Genomic DNA, 7,516 nt, shown 5'->3' on the forward strand with positions numbered 1-7,516 from the left:
ACAATTATACTGAGTTTTTTGATGCCAGCACTTGTGGTACAAATTTTTGACCCAAGATGAAGGTGATGCCTTCCTTGTGGCAGGATTAATTTATTAATTTGCTGTAGTATCTTTCCCTTAAAGGGCCATGGATTTATCTAAATAGGTTTAGAAGTAAGCTGTGTGATTGTGCCATAGAATTTAGCTTGAGATATACTTAAAGGCACTAAAAATTCTTTGTACTGTACTTCCTGTAGTTAATGTTAACTTCATTTCAGATAAAATATCTCTTCCTCAAAGAGGCCGTGGTATATGAAAAATACCAGAAAATGTCTTACTTTTTATGTAAGGGAATATAAATCTTTTCTTATCAATTGACTGTCTAAATTTGAAATGTTTGATTTTAAATTTTGCCTACACACCAAGTCCTGCATTTAGCAAAGAGTTGTTTGCAAAGAGAATCAGTTGTGCAAGCTTCTGGCCATTTCAAATGGAAAAAAACAACAAAGACTTCCCTATGATTCCTATCTCTCCCTTACTATTCTTATCAATGACCTCTGGGAAGGTTTGTAAACCCTGTGAAATGAGTCTTTTACTTTTAAACAATAGAGTGACTGGATTCTCCCAGACTGGGTATAGGAAACTTCCGGAGGTGTCTCAGATCTTCTTTTCATATGTTAAAATTGCACTCAGCTCCAAAGGTATAGGGAAACCATTTGTGCTGCCCCTTTGGGCAAGGGAAAATTTTGGCGGGTTTTAAATTTGGGGGGACAAAAAGCCTTTCCTTAGGTTCCTTCAAATTTTAAAGGGCCCAAGGCTGCTCTGCCAAGGAGTTTAAAAGCTGTAGCTGATTGGTTGTGGCTGTCAGTGTTATGGGGGTCGATGTGTACCCATGGGGTTTCCCTCTTTCTTCTGGGCGCCAAAATGTTATGGGCGGGAAGGATACCTTTTGCAAGCATGCAAGACTCCAAAACTTAGCTTAAAAGCAAAAAGAGATTTATTAATTTAGAAAGTAATGTTGAGAGTGGCCAGGAGGATAGCAAGGTGGAACAGCAAGATGGGGAGCAGTTCCCTGGGAGGACAGCATGGATGGGAAAGGCTGTTTCTCCAGAGGACATTAGTTCTGGGGTTTATATACTCTTTAGATGCTGGACATGATCTAGAGTATTAATCCCTCAGGCATTTGGTGGTGTGAGGTGGTCATCTGACTGGGGCCTGCCTGGAGGCATAAAGATTCATTCCTTTGTCCACCTTAAATCTAGAGGACAAAAGAGGGTAAACATCTCAGGACCCTGGGTGGGGTCATTGGGTGTTTCTAGGTTAAGTCACAAGGATGCAAAGGCAAGGGAGTTTCCCTGGTAGTAGTTTGCCTGGGTTTCTGGGGTACAGTGTCCATGTCTTCAGGACCCATGTTCTCAGGAGATATTGTGAGGTCCAATGCATGGATGGAAAAGCTGTCCTGCAGACATCAGTTTACATGACCTAGAGTGCTAGTCACTCAGGCATTTGGTGGGGTGAATGGTTAAGTGAGTGGGGTCTGCCTGGAGACATAAAGATTCCTTAACAAACAGATATCTTGAGAGGTAGCCTGATGGGATCCAGGTGTCGCCTGGAGGTACATCTCTCGGCCCATAAAAGTTGGCCTGAGTTTCTGGGGGTATGGTGCCCATGTCACTGCCAAATACCAGGAGGCCACCTGGGCTGTAATGCTGGGCATGATCATTTAAAACGTCTATTTCTGTGGCAGGTAAAGCAGACACATCTTGCCTAATTATATTAATTCTAGCTGCCATCAGATGTTTGTGTCCTAAATTCTTTATGTCTGGTTTGCTCTCATAGCCCCATGGTGAGGAATTGTTTCTGGAAAGAAATTGGCTACATTACGGTTTTTAAGGAAAGTTTGCCAGGCCGTTTTAGCAGCTAATGCAATTTGATTAAAGGTTTGTTCTCAGGATAATTGCCTATTAAGACTCTCAAATGCACCTGTGCCAGTCTTTTCATCTAGGTAAGTCACGTGGTCCCTCCTATTGGCCCTAGGCTGTTCTGTGCATCACTCCTGAAATTGCCGCTTCTCCAGGCCCTGCGCTAAGATTGAGCTACCCGCTACCCATCGCCCTGTGTTAGAGATTGCTGGCTAATATTGTTTATGGGCGCCACATTACAGCACCGAATTACAGACCTCCGAAGCGCGTTAGAGTCTTGAATTCAACACCTTCGTGTTCTGTAGTCTCCTTGTGGATGGTCACCCCGCAGTTAGTACTGAGTGGAGGTGGAGGAGGAGTGTGATGAGGGAGGATGGAGCTGAGCTGTAGCCTGACCGTGGGCGCTAAGAGAAGCCGCCTAAGGCTGGGGACGGTCGCGTCTAGCGCAGTTTCCGCAGCAGCCTGCGAGTGGATATGGAGTCAGCTGTAGCAGGAAAGGGTGTTAGTGGGAGAGAGGAGAGTCAGCTGGAGAAGGAAAGGGAGAGAATCAGCTCTACGTTCTGCAGCCTGTGGAGTCAAAGAAGCCGTGAGGGGGATGGGTGAAGTGAGCTAAGAAATGTTCCTCTTAGTAGGAAAGTGTCATTACGGGGCCGGCTGAAATAGGGAATTCTGGATGGGGGCTGTTGTTAACGCCATCCTGAGGGGATTCCACGTGTGCCAAAGTGTTGGAGAGACTTTCTCTCCCTTTTCCTGATCTTGTTTTAGGGTCTGCCCTGTGAGGTCTCTTTCTTGAATAGTGAGGACCCCTGGTGTAGGAAAGTCAGTATAACATTTAGTAAAGCTTTCATTGATGCCTGTGGCTTAGCTTCGGACCCCCTGGTCCCTTGCCTCTGTAGAAATGATTTTAACAAGTATAAGAAGAAAGCTTTTGCCTCATATTCTAATATGAACCGGCTCCTCACCTCTATAGCTAGGTGAAGTCCTTTGGATCATCCCCGAATCTGCTCTTCACTCTTCCTTCCAGGTGTGAGCGCCAACTTGTAGTTGACCAGCAGTTACAAAATATTCTTACGGGGCTTGACCACCTGAAAGGGAAGCTGGGGACTGAGGGAAATATGGGTGGAAGGGTTTAAATATTAAAGGAGGAATTAGAGAGGGAACTGAGGCACAGAGACCCAGGATTCATCAGTATAGCATACAGCCTGTTGATACCTCCTCTGACGTTATGAGAGCGAACTACTGATGAATTCAGTTTTATTGAGGTTCCAAGGAATGAGGAATTGGAGAGAGTTAATCAAACTGGTGACTTGGTGTAAACAACAACAAGATGAAAGAGATGGAGAGTAAGACAATGTAGTAGCCAGCGCCCAGCCCAAAGGTTCATTTGACCTTTGGACTGCAGGTGTGGGGAGGGCTCAGACTACCACAAGATTTGAGTCCCAGTTCAATTCAAGGGTCCAGCAATCAGTTCTGTGAGATGTTAGAAATATATCCATAATTTTGGTACATGAGTACATTGCTCGTAAGAGTCAGCTATTGAATGCATCTTTAATACTTTCATAATTTGTTTATACCTGGAATCCTACACAAATACCGTTTACCACTCAAATGGGTATAAAAATTGGAGAAAAGACCTCATGAATACATTGCTTCTACATAAAAGGAGTACCTTACTTTTAAACTGATTGATTGTATCCTGTCATTTGCATTGAAGATAAAACTACAGAGATAACTGGACACTATGTAATAGTTCTCTGACTAGAATTCTTGAGTTTTTTTTCTTCTTTGCACCTCTCCCCCGCTTTGGATTAATGCCTCCCTTACAACTATTTTCACTCACACTGAACTCTAGAATTTTAATTTCTTAAATTGGATATTTGATTTTTCCTTGTACTTGAAGCACATGATACCAGTATAAATGATTTTTTTTTTTAATTTTGCAATAGAATGGGGTTAGACATCCATTAGCCAATGGGTAAGTGTATAACATGTTATTTTATAGGATTTGCATTTTGTTTTAAATATATGTACTGACATGTATATTGTTTAGAAATGATGATTATTATTATACTTTTATAGGACTATAGAGAAAAGTTACAATAAATAAATGATAAGTGTTTCTGAAGTAGTTCGAATAAGGGAAGATGATAAAATTAAAGTTGATAAAGCAGATCAATCCCTCCCTGCATTTTTTAGGAAACAGACCCAGTCCCCCAGGAGGTCAAGCAGCTTATGCTGGCACAGACTAGACTAGGGTTGAGGATTAGGAAGGTCAAGAAACAAAGGAATTTCAGGAATATCAAAGAGGTCAGGATGGAATGCAAGATAACACTTTGCTAACTCTGGATAAGTGAATTAAGTACAATTAAGTAAAAATTAACCCCAGAATAACCCAAGTATTGTCTCTGACCACTGTTAAATTTATATGGTTGGACTGAATATTTTAATTCATGGTCAACAGGGATTTAATTTCTAAATCCCAAAATGAATTACTCAAGTAAATGGAATTTATGGTAGTTTATCTCAAGATGATGGGCTTTTCTCAGAGTTTCACACCTCCAGAAAGGGCAAGGGAGGAAGTCAACCTTTACACTCACCCTGGTGACTGTCTAAAAGGAAAGCAATCTGAGGTCTCTTGTATGAGTTCCTCCAGGGGTTCGGTGCCACAGTTAAGTGTCTTCAGTCCAAGTCTGAGTGTCCAATATTTGAATGTGTCCAGACACATTTTTATGAAGTGCCCCATTTCATTACAAAGGGTTGGCTAATATCCACCTCAGGGGAGAATTGATTGTTTACTTTTTTTATGTATTATCTGTTAGATTGTATACTTTTTAATGTAATGTCTGTCAGATTTAAATTGATATCTCCAATTTTTTATAGAGTATAATTTTCATAAATTCTAAGATTTAGGATTATATTATTTGTAATTGGGAATTGTATTCTGTAAAATGAAAGATTTGAAATCTTTTGAGAGTAACTTTGTTAACTCCCTAAATCAAGAAAAGTGAACTGTTTTAAGAAGACACCATAAAGAAACCTACACTGTATTGGAAGATCTAAAGTGAACTGTGAGAAGTGTTGATTGTATGAATGCATTCAATGAATATAAATATCTTATGCCAAAGGGGATTGACCCCTAATTGGCTTTTTGTCAATGAGACTACCTACCATTGGTTTTGCTTTATTTTTCTTTTATTTCCCTTTTCCCTATTATTATTTTAGTTTTTCTATTATTTAGTGTGATATTATTGGCACTTTTAACTAGAAGATTTTTAGAAGTATAAGTATATGTTAGCTATGTTTAACTCATCCATTGGGGAGACTAGTCTCCCAAAGGATCACAGGTGGATTGTAAAAATGAATTCTTAAATTTATTTAATAGATCTGGAGTTCCTCTTACCATAGAGATGTGTAGTTATTAACCAGCCCACAGTGACAGGAAGTAGGAACCACCTGCTGAGCCACCATCAGTTGTAGGCTGTCACTTGCTGGCAGTTAGGAGGGATAGTTGCTGACAGTTGGTTGGGGCGTTGCAGACAGTTAGGGCTGGCAGTGGCAGGGAAGTTGGAAGCTAAGCAGGAATTGGTTGTTGGGGATTGGTTGCTGGTAGTGTGGGTTGTCATTTAATTGCAGGAATATAAGGCAGGCCTGAGCTTACTGAGAGGGCTTTTGGCTTTAGCCTTTAAAGGACTTTTTGCCTCTGGGATCTCTTGAGAGCAGGAGGTCTGTCTTATAGGCAAAAATCTGCTGTCAGTTGACTACTCACAGTTTGGGTTGCTGTAGAAAAACTGATTGAAGGAGTGAGTGGTAGCTGTCTATTATTTCATGGAGTTAGGTAGTTAGTGAATAATTTATAGATAGTGTAGGTTAGATAGGCCTGGTGTTTGCCAGGCAAGAAGAAGCTATCCTCAGAAGACAGAGGTAGTTATTAGAAATTTTAGGTAGTATTGGGAATTTTAGGTATATTCATAGAGTATAAGATTAGTAAACTCTCCTCTTTTCTTTCTATCTGTACTTCTTTCTTAAATTAAACAAAGTTTTTTTTTTAAACTGCTCTCCTCACTTTGTCAAAATTCCCATTTTAATTCTTACAGCTAGAGTGATCCTGCAGGCTCTTATGGTGCAGGACACAAATGGGAGACTTGATGTTGGCTAAAGTTCATTTATATTCTTGTCCATCATCAGGGCCATCTCCCTGAAATGTACCTGGTAAATTTCATTGTGCAACCTGGGGATGTGAAACCCTTGCTGAGTGGCATCAGGCAGACCCCAATGTCACGCTGCAAAGAAAGGGGGAGTCCAGGGCTACTCTCAGATCCTATAACCCAATTATTTTAACTATTAGGAACCCAGCAGGTGTGGGCTATTCAGCTGGCCGGAAATGGGGACTCCAGCTGTATATAGCCGGAAGAGATCTGGGGACAGAATTTACGTTGCAAAGAGTGGCTGCTAAATTATTGCCCTTGCCTTGTTGGCCCAAACAGAGGCATCTTTCCAGGACCCAGTCTGGAGCCTCCCCCCACTTACCACCGCACCCCAGTCCCTGCTCTTGGGTTACCCAATGGAGGCTGCAAGAAGACACCCCAGGGGAAGCAATACCTCCTCAACATGCTCACAATAGTCTTCACCTTCTTAAATAGCAGCCCCCTCCAGACAAGGTCCAATTGTTGGCTCTGTTTGAACCCCCAAACCCTTATTATATTGGCATGTGGGCAGTGGAACTGTGATTTCCTCTTCCCCTCCAGCCCCTCTGCATGTCACCTCAATCTCGGAATATGAGGCCAAGACCCAGTGCAAGTGGAGACATGGAGATCCTCACCCTGGGAGATCTATAGTGCAATTACACTTGTTTTCTGGACCCATGGTCAGACCTCAGCTGCTAGTTTCTTGCTCCTCATTGTTCAGGTACTGTCAATGCCTCCAACACTGATTCCTCAGATATTTGGTATTGGAAGGAATACCCCCTTCCCTCAACTCCAGTACATGGTTCACCTGCACCACTGGTATTACTTCCTGCTTGTTCCCTGAATCTCTGAAATTACAGGCTGCTGTGGGAAACTCAGTGATCTGTATCCTGGTCCATATTATTCTCCAGACTTACTATTATTCAGGGGAGGGAGGGAGGGAACATTTTGAAGTGATGCAGAGCAGGGGACACCTCACAGGCCTTGCCTAGTTTTGTAGGTTAGTTATTCTTATCCCAATCCTGGTGGGACTTGGGATTGAAGAGTTTGCTGCCTTGAGTACTGCAGCCACAGTTCAAGTGAATCAGAATTTCCAGACTCTCAACAGATTGATTTGTATCTTAGTGAATTGGAAAAGTCTGTTAGTTGCCTGGAAAAATCTCTGTTGTCTCTGGCAGAGATGGTTCTCCAAAACAGGCAGGGATTGGGCCTCCTCTTTCTCAAGCACTGTGGCCTCTGTGTAGCATTGGAAGAATCTTGCTGTTTCTATGCTAACCATTCTGGTGTTATATAGGAGTCCCTCGCCCAGCTCTGAAGCAGGATTCAAAAAAGGGAAATCACAAGTGCTCAATCTACCAACTGGTATTCATCTCTTTACTCTTGATCCCCTTGGTTGACCACACTGCTTACTGCCATTGCAGGACCCCTGCC

This window comes from Monodelphis domestica, chromosome 3, assembly GCF_027887165.1.
Source record: "Monodelphis domestica isolate mMonDom1 chromosome 3, mMonDom1.pri, whole genome shotgun sequence".
Taxonomy (NCBI): Eukaryota; Metazoa; Chordata; class Mammalia; order Didelphimorphia; family Didelphidae; genus Monodelphis; species Monodelphis domestica.